General features: G+C 42.7%; 1 protein-coding gene across 22 annotated transcripts in view; it reads left to right on the top strand.

The window, feature by feature from the left end:
• Window positions 1–16003, top strand: part of DAB1 (DAB adaptor protein 1) — a 1138859-nt gene that overhangs the window by 837033 nt on the left and 285823 nt on the right. The window lies entirely within an intron of this gene.

Here is a 16003-nt window from a genome sequence, read left to right as displayed (position 1 = left end):
GAAATTGTCTAGTAATAGGAAATCATATGGAAGCACTTTCCATGATGTTATGAATGGTGTATGCATTGGCTTATAGTGGCAGCAATAGACTAGGAATCTGGTGACCTGGCTAATCGTTCCATGTGATTTGCTAACTGGGTGACTTTGGGCAAACCTTTCAATCTCTCTAAGGCCTGTTTCTTCATCACCAAAATGCAGACTCCAGGCCATGGGTTGAGGCGATATCCAAGATCTTGTCCAGCTTTAAAACTGGAGGCTGGATGCCTAAAGACCTCAAACTTAACTTGGACACGGCCGCTTACAAGTACTGGAGCTCTCCGGAACATACCTGCCTGTGCAGAGTCATAGTTTCCCAGTCTTTAAAATGACGGTCAAGATTCCTATTCTGTGACTTTCCAAGGTTATTAGGAGAATTTTACTTGGGCACACAGATGTGAAAGTACTTTTTAGCTGTAAAATCCTATTAGAAGCAACTTACTTTATTGTGATTTCATGGCAATGTGCCAACAAAATGGTGGGATAAAAGTTAAAAGATGAAAAGTCATTGCACATCATACTGACGGCTTTTAAATTGTGCTTTTAAAATATATTGGTTTTACATTTCACCTTTGAATTTTTTTTTTTAATCCCTACCTTACATCTTAAGTTCTTGACTTGAGCTTGAGGAAGGGATTGGTAGCTTTCATGATACTTTTCAAAGGAGTATTTGATATCCCCATTTTTTTTTAACTCCGTGCTTTTTTGTGGGTGTTTCCTCCTGGAATTCCTGAGGGAAGAGATCTTTTCATGCTTCTTCTGATCATATATCCCTTCCTTTTTGGTTGGATATTAGCTGGTAATACCTAGAGAATCACAAGTGTTGACTGAATGACTATTTACAGGACTAGCTGGCTGCCTTCTGGAAACCAGTAGTTAATGAGAACCTAATCATGACTGGCTCACTTTTTATAGTTAAACCCAATGAAAAATCAGGAGTATTTCGTTTACCAGTTTGGCTGTTGGAAGCCATTGAGTGTTAATTCTGTTATCATTGTCTTGGTCTTTTTATCCCTAAAGAATACTCCTAATTTAGATTCTAAATATGAATGACCAAAGGCCGAAGCTCATTGTTATTGGGAAAAGACCTCACATTGGGGTCAGTGGCCCCACAGTCCGTGGTAGAGGTGGCGATGCAAAGGTATCGAGATTCAGCAGTTGGGGATGGAGGTATGGCCTAGAATCAGCAAATAGTGTAAGAGGTGTGTTCTTGCCAGCTGGGACCTGGAGGGGAGAGTTGGGACTAGCTAACATACTAGCAACAGATCCTGCCCTCTCACTATCACCCCACCCTCACCTCCACTCCCCTCCCCATGGTATTAATTTTAACCCTAGAGCTGATCATCTATAAGGAAGCATAATATACACCCAGGAGTCAGGTATTTGCAAGATACAAAAAAAGATCTTAGAATTCAGAAGACATGGATTCCATCCGATTTTCAACACTTCCTCTCTGGGAAGCCTATGGTCCATCTCCTCTCCTTGTCCAGCCATAGTAAAATAGGGACAGCAAGACGTACCTTCCTGAGTTGTCATGAAGATGAGATGAGTGTGTGCAAAGGAAAGTACTTGTCCAACTGTGACACTCATGGGAAAAGAAATGTCAAATGAATGCATCAAGTGGAGACACAAGGGCACCCTCCTAAGAGAAGCTGGAGACCCTTTCCTTTCACCGCTGCTGTGTTCTGATAAGGCATCTTGTCTTCCCATTAAATGAAAATGGAAAGTGAGTGTGGAGTGGACGAAGCCAGTTGTTTGGGCCTCAGGCCTCCACCTCCGCATGGAGCTCACACTGGCTCACCTTTGCTACCCTGAAGAGAAGGCAAAAGAAGTTAATGATAAAACGTCAGGAAGGCACTTGGGGGCTTTTAGAAATACTCACCAGGTAATATTACAAACATAGGATGTCAGATATACAGAGCTGCCACAGTTATATTATTAATCATTTTATTGTTTTCATTAAGCATAATGTTGCTCTTAAAACTTTGCATAAGAGAAGGCTACCCAGAATCCTCATACTTGGCAGGCAGAAATTAATCTAAACTGTTTTCCAAATTTACCAAGTGCTTGCCTGAATAGACAAGGAGCCTGGGGGTATTTCTTGTGGGAGTGATGAGTTGTGAATCCCAATATGAGATGTGTGTTAAAAAAAAAAAAAAAAAAAAAAAAAAAAGGTCTGTTTAAAGAGGGAAAAGAAGCTTCTGAATATATGGCAAAACAGGTTATTTTTAAACTGAGGAGAATTTTGTGGGGATTTTAAAGATTCTGTGATTTTATTTATTCTGTGATTTATTTTTGTGGGACTTTTTTGCATCTCATCAGTATACCCAGGGCAAGAGGAAATATGCAAGAGAAATAGATGACTATCTATGCTCTTTGGTGGCCTTCATGCTGGTAAAGGGACAAGACACAGCTAGATAAAATGATGATTTACGCAAGGCAGTATGGTTTTATGGAAACGTTGTGTTGTTTGGAGGCTGGTGCATTTGGGTTCTAGATCCGAATCTACCCTAGAACAGATTAATGAGATGAGGAAGGTACGACACTTAGCACACAGCACGGCTGTCATCGGTTCTCACGAATGCAGTTCTGTTCTCCTTTCCCGTTTCTCCCTTCCATTTTATGTCATCACAAGGAGACAAGAAGGAATTTTGGAGAATATGGGCTATGGCAGAACATCTTTCATGGAGGAGGGACTCCCCTTAGACCTTGAGCTGGCTGTTTTTTGCTTCCCCTTCCAGGGGCCCTCTCTGCTGTTCTGTGCCTTCCCCCCCCCCCCCTCTCCAGAAGACTAACTGTGTGGACTGCATCCACGGGCTTCCTGGCTCCCTGGCCTCTTCTCAGAGTAGCCAGTGCTGAGTTCTAGCAGGAGGCTGAGGGGTGGGAAGTCTTTATGTTTTGATCCACTTTTTGGCATTCTTCTGGCTGAGTTGCCTCGGGCCTGCTGTATTCTAGATTGAAGGTCACTGATCCTTTCAAGACAACTTTTTCTACCTTCCCTTCTGGTTCCGGTCACCTCTCCCATCTTTCACCCCTTCATGCCCAGGGGAGGGAACAGTTCTGCTCTTCTGTGCCTGTGCTACTGCACTGTCCTTTGGGAGCTTCCCTTGAACACAGCTTCCTTTGTGTAAATAATCCCTTTGCTAACTCTTCTGGAATAGTCCCGTTTTGAGCCTGATGGGACCTCAAAGTATGGACTGAGTTAGAGTCGGTGAGGTGTGACATTGGATGACCGAGGTGTGCCCTGGGGCTGACCCACCTGGTGTGGCTGTAGCCCTTGGTTCACGTGAGGAAGAGGAACCAAGCTGTGAGTCTGGGGAGGGGCTCTGGACTGGAGACTGCAGGTCAGGTTAAGTTAACATGCCGGATTTCATATCCTGGCAGAAATAGTTTTAGGTAATTGTTTCCTGATTCATTTTGACAGGCGTGTATTGGAAAACTAATAGGTGTAGACGATAGGAAATATCAGAAAATTTTCCCTTCTCCTTCCAAAGAATTAAATGCAAATGAAAATGAGGGAGGGGATGGTGAACAATATGTAATGAATACCTCCTGTAGTATCAGTCAATTTGCTTACATTAGCTTTTTCTTCTCCTCAGCAACTGTTAGGGGTAAGGTACCAATTTCTCAGCTTTACAGAGATAGCATTTGGGGCTCAGAAACTTCAAGGGATTTGCCAAGGGTCACACATCTGGGACTTCGTGGAGCCATGATTGAAAGCCCAAGGCCAGTCTGTGAGAGCAGGATGCCCATGTTTCTCTGTCTTGGCCAGCTCCCCAGTCTGAATAGTGATGTATTCCAGGGTTCAGATGAGAGGTGTAGGTGAGCACACTTCAGCCACTCCTAGTGAGGAGAGCTGTGGTGCTGTGCGGCCATGCTCTGCAGTGAGGCAGGGAGGAGTCTCTTTGCAGCCTCAAAATCGACACACAGCCTGGCCTCCCAGAGACTGGAATATGATTTCATAACAGGAACGAGCCTGGATATCTCTCAGGACCAGGTTAGCTTGTTTCCGTTGCATAGGGCTTGGTTCACTCCCTGCCTTTGGGTACCCTCAGTTACTGCTACTACTGAAAATGATCCCTTTCCCTCTCTTCATTATATATGTGTTTTCTACTCGGTGGCTTCTCTTAATTTGTACTTCTGTTCACTCATGATTTGGCTCAGTCAGTCCCTTTCTGTCTCTTGGCTTGCCCCCATGTGTCTTTTCTTTCCTACTCCCATTAACACTGGACAGAATCTGTACTAATGAGTTCAGATTGTTGAGAGAGAGAGAGAGAGAGAGGGAGTATGTATGTCTTCTCACGTGCCTGGTCTGGATCTAACTCTTTGTGCCAGACCAAGTGTGCCTGCTCAGTCAGCCAGTGAATTGTCCTTGGGTGAGGAATCAACTCCTGGTGCATTCGGCTAGGATTTGGGTTAGAGAGTGAACATCTGTGGGGCCCGTGATTCTGTCTATCACAGTCCACCCTCTGGGCCCCAAAGGTTCGCATCCAGTCCAAATGCAGACTATGCACAGGGTGTGTCCAGGGTCTCCTCAGTTCAAAACCTCAAATCTCATCAAAACCTCATCTGTTCAAAAGCCTAAGTTCTTACTGTCTAAATCACCTAACTCATATTCTCATGATTAGGGCATGTGCATATTTGGGCGGGGCATTTTCCCCACCTACCAAGAACACTTACCATCATGTGATAAGCATTTTATGTGGATTATGTCATGTAGTATACTCACTGTGTCAGGCATGTATTCTCAGAGTCGTCTCATTTTGCAGTGAATGCATTCAAACTCAGGGGTTCGGTACTGGGCCCAAATGCAGAGACTAGGGAGTGGATCCTTCTTGGCCCTGAAGACGCTTGTGCTTCCCAGAATTTGCTGCATATTCAGGCCATCTGGGGAGATTTTAAGCCTCCCAGTGAGCAGGTTGCACCTCAGGCCAATTGCATGAGAATCCCAGGATGGGAGACAAGCATCCATAGTCTTTGCAGCTGTTCAGGTGATCCAAAACATTTTGCGGCCAAGTTTGGGAGCCTCTGCACTATAGCCTCTGTCATCACTACAGGTTGGTGTGCACAGGGAAGGGTGCACGTGGTCAGGGAAGCCTTACCCGTTGGAAGGGAGTTTGAACTGAGATTCAAGGAGTTGACTGGGTTTAACAGTAAGGAGGAAATTGCACAGAGAGGAAACAGCTTTCCATGTCGGTGATTTGCTCAGTATTTGCCAAGTGTGATTGAATTTTTATGTTTCTGTGAGAAGGTTCAAATAAATACATTCACAAATCAAGAAACAAACAAAAAAGAGCTCCTTTGTCAGAACATCCATTCCTATTTATGGCTTCAGGAAAACAGAGCCCCACGGTTATCACTGTTGTGTGTGCTTTTTGTGAGGGAGATAATTGTGGAAATTGGGTTGCTTCCAGTCAAGTGCAGATCCTTTTGTGGAGAAAATTTGAGCCATCCGTGTATCCCATTTTACGGTAATTGAGATTGAACTAGCAAATCATTAGTGAAGCAAAGGAAGATGATGGGCCCTTTATTCAAAAGAAGGGTGGTAAAAATGAGGTGTTAGAGAGAGAGAGGAGAATTAAAATCGGATGTCGGGGAAGGGAGAAAGCGTGCCACCCACCTCTCAGCTCTCTGGGTGGGGAGGAGGGGGCACCTGTTGGCAGCCAACGGGCAGGGCTGTCCCAGGAGGAGCCGACCAACAGCCATTTTGATCCTGACTGTCGGCAGACGGCGCACAGCTTCTGGGTGAGCCTTGCCCAGGACCACCCTCCAGGCCAGGCAGTTTGGGGACCTGGTGCATGCTCGTTCGGCTTGCCACTTACAGATGTTGGCCAGTGTCGCTGTCTTTCCCACTGTCAACTTTGAAGGTAATGAAATGTAGCTTGTGTAAAGGAGAGTAAACAATGGCAGTGTATATTTCAGGTAAATCAGCAGGTGAAGCTGCCAAATGCGGCATTTGTTTATTTAAGATCCCCTCAGCTGGGAGGGCCTCATTAAAAACTTGTCTTTTCTTCCTGCAGGACCCCAGGGAATAGCAATAGTTCCATGTTACTCAGACACACACAGTGGAGGGGACGGGGATGATAGTGGAGAGCATTCAGTTTGTGAAGAGCGAAGAAACAGTGTGGTCCCCCTCCCCATTTGGCTGGTGGGGCTAAAGTAAGGAACAGCATCCTGGCTGAAACGCCCACGATGAAGGCGCCCTGCCCTCGGAAGGGTGTGTTTCTCTGCCCCCCCCACCCCATTTAGCACTGGGGCTGCAGTGCACAGAGTAGGTGCTTAGGAAGTGTGTGTTGAGTTGAGTTGATTTATAGAAACTGATTTAATGGCTGTGTGCTGAAGGTGTTTGCTTCTTTACTTCTTTTTCTGAAGATTCATTTGCCTACAACATATTTGGGAAGGAAACGTGAAGGGCATAAGCTTTTAAACGTACCAGCTCCATTGATGCAGGCTTTCCCAGCTTGCTTTCCTGCCTCCAGGGTCACTGGCCTCCACTCCTGGCCTGATTCCTGGGCTAGCATCATCTTGAAAACACCTGAACTGTGTCAGTCACCCCCCCCCCCCCAGCTAAACCACTGGGGGCCCCCTGTCACCTGCCAGTCATTACCACCCATCAGTGAATACTTTTTGAAGCCTGCACCCTGTACCAGTGTATAAATTCTTACATATCGGTTTACACGCAAGTACATACAATCTGCATATTTAAGTAATAGACTGTTTCCCCCATTTTAGATAGAAATGGTTATGAGTAGACATTGCACGGTTTGCTTCTTTCACTCCCGTGGATTTTCTGGAGCACTCTCTGGGCTGCATATTCCCTGGTTTGAACACTATGGGGTCTACCGGATACCCATTTTACAGATGAAGAAATTGAGGCTCAGAATAGTCAAGTCGCTTAAGTGCCTAGGGTTGTATAGACAGTTAGTGGTAGAGTCAGGCGGGATTCTAGCCCAGCCCCTGGGACAGCTGACTGCTTTAGGTTCTTTTTACCTACTGATAACCTTTGTGTAGAATCAGAGGTGGGAGTTTTAGAAGGTTGGGTAGACATGGGGCCCCAAGTATTAAAAACACTAATGGAATCATTTTAGGTTTATACATTTGGTTTTTTTTCTGATACTCTTAAGAGTTTATTGTAATGAATTTTCATGCTGCAATAAATACTTAATGAAACTGTGTGATCCATTAGTTAAATGAAATGTTTGTAAGTATGCTTTGTTGCTGTCACATAAATTCCTTTAATTTTGATGAAACCTGGTTCTGACATTTGTTAGCTTTGAATTTGATTAAAGAAACACATTTTGTGCCTCCTGTTATCCCCCTGCTGAAGGTTGACCAATACCTGAATAACAGTGTTTGCCTTCTGAAACATAGCACTTTTATTTTCCCAAAAGAGCTTTTGCTTAGCTTTCATGTATTCCCATTCACCTAATTCTTTAAGTGATATCCAGCATCATCCCATTTTACAGATGAGTAAACTGATAAACCATTTATATTGTTTTTCTTTAATTGCAGATTTTCTTTTAATGCTTATTTTTGAGAGAGAGTGTGAGTGAATAAGCACGAGTGGGGGAGGAGCAGAGAGAGAGGGAGACACAGAATCTGAAGCAGGCTCCAGGCTCTACACTGTTAGTACAGAGCCTGACGTGGGGCTCAAACCCACGAACTGTGAGATCATGACCTGAGCTGAAGTTGGGTGCTTCACCGACTGAGTGACCCAGGCTCCTTTTTAATTCCAGGTTTTACCTTAGACAGTCAAACCACCAGATAGCTGTATAGCAAAATCCCACTTATTTTTCTCTTCAGTTAAAAAAAAAAAAAAAAGAAAGAAAAAGAAAGCATGCTTTATGCATAGAGAATTTAAAATGACTTGGGTCACATTGTTATCACTCTCTTTAAAACTCTTACTACTAAATTATGCTTTAGTATTGTGTTCTCAGTGTAAATTAAAAGTTTACATTGAAAATTCCCTGTTAGAGTTTTTGTAGAGACAGTGCTGATGCTAATGTCCGTGACAACACGCAGTGTTGCTTTTATGAAAGCTTATGGGTCTTTTTCATTCTCTAGTTCTGGTTCAGAGTGGGGGAGGGGGGCAGGCTTTATTTGAGCATCAACCTTGTGAAACGTATAACTGATCACATTTCCTTCTTTGCTTTGGCCTCTAGGAATCTTGTAGGCACCATTATAGCCTCTCTCCTACAACTATACGGCTTTTTTTTTTTTTTGGTGCCCTATCCTTGTTTCCACCTTCGCCTTTATTTCCAATTATTTGTTTCCTGTCACTCCAGTTTTCCTCATTTATTCGCTTGTATTGTTAGAATGACTTCCTATAATGCTCTCTGCAAGTTGAGGTTCCTTTCCTTTTCTATTTTTTCACAATGCGGAGTAAACATAATCACCAGACAACATAATGAAGACATAAAGAGATGTCCCCCACCTCTGGTTTTTCTCCCCTCTCTTAACACACACCGTTAGGGCAAAACAGCCTCTGGTGGGTCAACAGTCGGGCTGTCGATCCATGAACTTTGTGGCCTTCAGAGTTTCAAGCCAGAGTATTATTTTTCTTGAACTCTGTGGTCAGCACAGGTGGTAGCTGTGTGTGCTGTGGGGATGGTGGTCTTTTCCAGTAGTGACAGAGGTGGTCTCCTTGAGTAGGCTTCTGTTGAATCTCCTAGACCACTTGTACTTCTGATGCCTCCAGCAGCTTCAAATAAATACTGCCTTTGGCTTCCAGCAAAACCTCACTCTTTCCTATTTTATTGGCTCTGAAAAGAACAAATGTGCAGAATGAGCAGACTTTAGGCATTTTCCAAATGGGCTAGATCAGATCAGGGAGTCCTTGACATGTTTGAAAAATAGAAAAAGGTTTGACAGGCTAAGTCTATAGCCTCACGGATGGAGAGGGAGAGGATTCGGGAAGGGCTAGCTTCGGCTGCATAATGAAGGAGTTTGCAGTGACCTGGGGGTCAGGTAGATGAAAAGTCTTGGTGGCCACATATGGCATAGAGGCATAGTATAGAGAGGATGCCCAGAGCTCAGGAAGAAAAAGAGCCGCTCAAAACAACTGCATTCCAGAGGCTTCCGCCAAGTCAGGCAGATACAGGGTAAAGTTGGAATCTGTAATAAGAACTGACAGCCATAAACTAATTTTAACCTCAGTTAGCCTTGGGAATTGGAAAGCATGCCATCTAGGGAGCTGGAGTGCGTTTGAACTTAAAAGAGAGGCCAGAACTGGCTTTGTTGCACACCTTTATGGGCGGGGTCTGAGCTGTTTTTTTTTTTTTTTTTTTTTTTTCAACATTTATTTATTTTTGGGACAGAGAGAGACAGAGCATGAACGGGGGAGGGGCAGAGAGAGAGGGAGACACAGAATTGGAAACAGGCTCCAGGCTCTGAGCCATCAGCCCAGAGCCTGACGCGGGGCTCGAACTCACGGACCGCGAGATCGTGACCTGGCTGAAGTCAGACGCTTAACCGACTGCACCACCCAGGCGCCCCTGAGCTGGTTTTTTAGAATTTTTTAAAATTAGGAATAATCTCAAAATGACAGGAAAAGGTATAAAAAATACATAAAAACTGTCCTATACCCTTTACTTAGATTCACTTACTGCTAATATTTTATCCCATTGGTTTTATTATTTGTGTATTCTCTATGTGTATGGATACACACATACACACACATATGCTCATATGTACATACATACATGTATGTGATTTTTTTCCTGAATCATTTGAAGGCAAGGTACACATATCTTAGCCCTTTTTCCTAAGAATTCAGATATTCCCTTACATAACCATAGGAAAATTATCAAATTGAATAAATATAACATTGATACACTATTTTTACTTAATACGTCATTTATATTCAAACGTGTCTGTTGATCTAGTAATCCCTTTTGTAATATTTCTTTTCGCTCTAGTACAGGATCCTATACAGGTGTTACATTTAGTTGTTGTATCTGTTTCGTTTCTTTTAAAATATTTCCCGGGGCGCCTGGGTGGCTCAGTTGGTTAAGCGTCCGACTTTTGGCTCAGGTCATGATCTCACGGTTTGTCAGTTTGAGCCCCCCATTGGGCTCCCTGTTGACAGCTCAGAGCCTGGAGCGAGCTTTGGATTCTGTCTCCCTTCTCTCTGTCCCTCCCCACATGTGCTCTGTTTCTCTGTCTCTCAAAATAAATAAATGTAAAAAAATAAAATAAAATAAAATATTTCCCCAGCTTCTCTTTGTCTTTTATTACTATATTTTTGAAGGATACAGTCTCCTCCCCCCTTCATTTTTAAATACATGATCTGATTGGATTCCTGGCCAGAATACTACATGGTAGTGATGTATTCTAGTGAGGGCATTACATGATCTCCATCTGCCCCTGTTTGTTAATGTTAATGTTAATAACCTAATTGAGGTGTTGTTCAATTTCTCATTGTATCATCAGTCACACAAGTATAAGAGGTAGGTGGGAAGATGCTTGAAGACGTACAAATGTTTTCTCCTCAAAAGTTTCCCTGGATTTAGCATTTATGGATGATTCTTGCCTAACTAAGATTTATTCTGATGGTTGCAGAATGTTGATTTTTATGCTCCACACTCCCTCTGTATATCCCAGGCAGTACCTGTTCTTCTGTAAGCAAGACAGCCTTTCCTTCTTCCTTTTATCTGTTATCACTATGGATTCATGGAGTGTTTTTTTTTTCCAGTGGTGTATTATTTATTACCATCCTTAAATTACATTGGTGTTAAAATTATTCCAGATTAGGCCAATGATCGCACCTCCAAGATGGCTTCTGTATCCTCGTGACATAAACCCATTGTTTGTGTTTTTCTTGAGCCCTTCCTTACTTGATAGAATAACAAGATATTTCAGGCTCATCTTACACCTGTCCTGCCCTAGCTCTGCCATCACCCATTTCTCTAAGAATCCCTGGGTCTTTTTACTGGAGAATGGTAGTAAAAAACCAACATCTAGGTATTAAGTACCACGTTGTCACTTGGGTCTCTTTGCTTCTAGGCCCGTTCAGTGGACAGAGCTAGGAAATATATTTATATAAATGCATGTATGTGTACGTACATATACAGATGCATGTATATTTTATAAATCATGAGTTTGCTGGAAATCACCAATTTCCAGTCTATCCCTACAGTATTCTTTCCTAGCTTCCCCCTTTCCATAATTTAATGTCTTCTCTTTTATAGCGAGAACTTGGCTCCCAAGAACATCTAAACCTTTCTCCCTTTGTCCAATCCTGTAATACATCTAAAATAGTTTTGCAATTGCTTGGCCCATAACACTAACAACAACAACAAAAAGGCTACTTCGGGGTTTTTTTTGAAGCTCCTCCTGCTACACTCCTGCCCAAGACTGAATGTAAACCGTCAGATTCTGTGTTCATAAATTATTTGGATTAGTTCTTTCTCTCACCCCTTCAGCAACTGTGTTTGTGATGTTCATGTGAGATACAGTTGGATTAATTTGTCTCAATCCACTTCCAGTCGTAGCCTTCCCCCTACTTCTTACGCCTGCTCATTTATTTTTTCAGGTATGTAGAACGATAGCTTCCAAATGGGGAGATTATGCAGAAAGCTGTACTCTGAGAGGTATCACCCTCTGCCATAACTTTCTACCCAGTCACCTCGTCACCACCCTGATTTCCCCACCTAACAAAACAATGTCTCTGTGCTCTGCCTTGTTGGTCCTGTGTTTCTTTATGTGAAGACAAGCAGATTTATGTCTCTTTTCCTGACTGCCCAGATCTTCCCACCTGCTGCCCTGACTGCTCATTGATCTTCCACATGTTACATACTTGGTGATGGTCTTTCCATTTTACTGATGAGGAAACAGGCTCCTCATCTGTCCCAATGGAAACTTTTGCACCTTGTTAATAAATGGCCTGTTTTGGGTGCTTTATAGTTTGGATAAAGCTGATTAAAATGCCCAGGTCATGGGGCGCCTGGGTGGCGCAGTCGGTTAAGCGTCCGACTTCAGCCAGGTCACGATCTCGCGGTCCGTGAGTTCGAGCCCCGCGTCGGGCTCTGGGCTGATGGCTCAGAGCCTGGAGCCTGTTTCCGATTCTGTGTCTCCCTCTCTCTCTGCCCCTCCCCCGTTCATGCTCTGTCTCTCTCTGTCCCAAAAATAAATAAACGTTGAAAAAAAAAATTAAAAAAAAAAAAAAAAAAAGTCAGACGCCTAACTGACTGAGCCACCCAGGCGCCCCTGGGTTATCCTTATAGACTGAAATTTGCAGTGTTCTTAGCATATCACAAAGGCTTCCATCTGGTTGTGGGACCTGGCTTGGAGGTTATTTTGTTTTGGTCTTGTTTGATTTGGGGGAAATTCACATAAAATAAAATTAAACATTTTAACGTGTACAATTCAGTGGTATTTATTACATTTATGGTGTTGTGCAGCCACCACCTCTTATCGCCCCCCAAGGAGACCCTGTACCCACGAAGCATGTGCTTCTCTTTCCCTGCTTCCCTCAGTGCTTGGCAAGCACAGATCCACTTTCCATCTCTGGATGTATCTATTTTGCATAGTTCATATAAATGGAATCAAACAGTGTGAACTTTTGTGTTTTCTTTTACTTGGCATGATATTTTCAAGGTTCATCTGTGTTGTAGTATGTATCAGTACCTCATTCTTTTAAATGGCTGAACTAGTACTCCTTTGTATGGATATTCCACATTTTGTTACATCCTCTCACCAGCTGATGGGCATCTAGGAGTATTCTAAATGAAGGGAGAAAGAGAGTAGTTTATACCCTGCCCTGTGCTGTGCCCCTTAATAGCCATGTGACCATGGACAAGCTACTAAACTGGTTTCTGCTTTTCTTTATTTGTTAAATGAAAATTAATAATAATATCTAACTCTTGGGGCACCTGGGTAGCTCAGGTAAGTGTCCGACTTCGGCTCAGGGCACGATCTCACGGTTTATGAGTTCGAGCCCTGCATCAGGCTCTGTGCTGACAGCTCAGAGCCTGGAGGCTGCTTCGGATTCTGTGTGTGTGTCTCTCTCTCTCTCCTTTCCCTACTCTTTCTCTCTCTCTAAAAAATAAATAAAACATTAAAAACTTCAAAAAATAATATCTAACTCTTCAAGTGGTTGAAAGATTCAGTAAAGGAAGTTCATAGCATAGTACCGGCAAATAGTGGGGCCTCATAAACGTTAGCTATTCTACTGTAGGATCATATGAGCTGGGTGGGTGGGGGGAGAGAAAGCGTGAATTTGTGTTATAGGAGTTGTTTTATTGTGCTGCTCTGTTGTAGCTGCTCAAACCTTTGTGCTTGATTGTGTGTGTTTTGTGTTTTTTTTTTTTGTTGTTTTTTAAAGGCCTTTCTGTTTTCTCTGCTTCGTGGTTTGGTGTTTTTGTGCCTCCCCAAACTGCAACCCCCCCCCCACCCCCCCGATCACTGAACACGGAATTTTACATTTAGAAGCAGTTCACTAGACAGAACGTCTGTAGTGGAATGTTACATAATTCACATTTAGATTTGAAGAGCTCATTATAAAAAACCTGACACACTTCAGGAATATTAAATTACTGCAGATTGTGTGGAGCAAAGAAACATTATTGAAGCATTTCAAAATTCTAGGCGAGCCTGAATTTAACTGATAGGGTCCCTCAGCTTTTACTGGGGGAAAATGATTTGAGTTGTCACGTGGTTTCTGGCCCTGGGGGACTTTAATCTCCTTAATTACAAAGAACTGAATTTCCTAAATAATTTGGAGTTACTTCACAGCATATTCCAAACCTCTGGCTTTTGGAAAATTAAAGGGGATGCCAGAGTCTGGGCCATGGTATGGTCTCTCCATGCTGCAGCTTCCGTATTTAAGTTTTTATTTGAAATGATGTCGGTTTCCTCTCATTATTGATAACGGGATGTACTTCAGAAATCCACAAGTAATGCTTTATAACACTTGAACACAGTCACAGTTTTGTCAAACAAGCGGTGCTGGAAGTTCCCACAGAATAGGGAGAGGTGCTATGTTGTGCTTTTTATACAAAGTTGAAGGGGAAAGAATGGCCCAGTTCCTAACCAGTCTTATATACAGACTTTTAAGAGTGCTTGGAATTGTGTAAAATCTATATATTTCAGCTCCTTATATTATTTATGTGTTCGATACCTACCGTGTGCAAAACAAGCACGACAGACAAGAGATAGATTCTATCTCTTCCTGCGGTGTCTTTACAGAGCAGACTTAACCTGCCTTAGTTTCCTATTCTATCAAGGGAGGATAATAGTATGGACTTGTAGTCACATACCCCCATATGACCTTGAGCAGTTAACACAGGAAATTATTAGCGCCTCACATTTACTGCATGTTTTCCAGGAGATGTGGCAGACCCTCTTCCAAACATGTGATGTGTGTGTTCACACTTAATTTCCGCAGCCACTCCATGAAGTTGACACTGTTACCCCCATTGTACACATATAGAAACTGAGGCCAAGAAGGGTTGGTAACTTCCTCAATATGACCTTGATGGTAAGTGGCTGAAACTAGGCAGCTTGCCAAAAAGCAGATCATAATAGAAGTACGGAGAGATTCTATGTAATCGAGAGATTGGAAAACCTTTCTGCCTAAGATACTTCTTTGAACTGAACCTTGAGGGGTCAATAGAATGTCAAGGCAGACTCGAGAAGAAAGAGTCCCTAGGAAAGTAACAGCACAAGGAAAAATTGGGAAAATGTGAAAGTACGTCACCTCCCTACTAGACTTATGTCTCCTTTTGTCAGTTAGGCTGTTGATGTCAAGTCTCCTTGACTTCGCACAGCTGGTCCTTTTGCCTGAAACTACCATTCATTTATTTTTTATATATGTATTTATTGAGTGCCCCTTGGTCCTTCCTCTTGTTATCCACTTGATATAAGAATTATTCTTCAAGACAGCACAGTATAGGGCTCCTCCTCTGAGAGGTCTCATTGACTCTTCCAAGAAAAGGTGAATGCTTGCTCCTTTGTTCTCCAGTACACCTGGTATTTGTTTTAGTTCTGGTTGTGTGTATTACAGTCCCTTACATGACTAACATCTCTGCTCCTCTGAGTATCTTTGAGGACAGAAATAATCTGTACTCTTAGCCAGTGTGGTTGCACAGTTGATGTCTTGTGACGCGAATGAGCCAGCATTTGCACTTGGCCCATGGTACGTTCTAAGTAGATATTTATTGCAGTGAAATGATAAGTATTATTAATAAAACGAATTATGTCCATGAGTGATGAAGGTGTGTGGCTCTGTCAGCTCCCTTGGAGCATTGTCTTTTGTCGGGAGAGAGGTAAGAAAGGGCGTGAGGGCTAGTGGTGTGGTCCACATAGATGGCACAAAGGTAGCAGGAAAAGTTCTCATTTTCTGTGTATGATTTTATGGACCCCATTCTAGGAAGACAGTTTTCCATTTTCCTTGGTTGTGGCTTTGTATCCTGTACCTCAGACTCCTTTCAGTCAGGGCCAGTGTTTTTTTGTTTTTTTAAGTAGATAGGTTGTTAACAAATAAACAAACCAAGTATCTTTGGATAAGGTGGGAATTTCCCCATTATCGAGCCTTACTCTAATTTTACTTATTTCATTGTTGTTGTTTTTTTTCATCCAGGTATAATTAACACAGTGTTCTATTAGCTTCAGGTGCACAATATAATGATTCCATCTCTATGCATTACTCAGTGCTCATCACGAGAAGTGTGTTCTTAATCCTCTTTTCCGATTTTACCCATCCGCCATCCCCCTCCCCTCTGGCAACCCCGAGTTTATTCTCTGTGTATAAAAGTGTATTTGTCTGTCTCTCCTTCGTTTATTTTGTTGAATTCCAGGTATCAGTGAAATCGTATGGTATTTGTATTTCTCTGACTTACTTCACATAGCATAATCATGTCTTGCAATTTGTGACAACATGGATGAATCTAGAGGACATAAACCGTACCATATTTTATGTGACTTTTATATTAGATCTTCTAGTTAAGCCGTCTTTAGTTGTCATGAT

Source organism: Leopardus geoffroyi, chromosome C1 (assembly GCF_018350155.1).
Source record: "Leopardus geoffroyi isolate Oge1 chromosome C1, O.geoffroyi_Oge1_pat1.0, whole genome shotgun sequence".
Taxonomy (NCBI): Eukaryota; Metazoa; Chordata; class Mammalia; order Carnivora; family Felidae; genus Leopardus; species Leopardus geoffroyi.
Note: the sequence above shows the minus strand (reverse complement) of the source record. Positions and strands in the feature narration are given on the sequence as shown.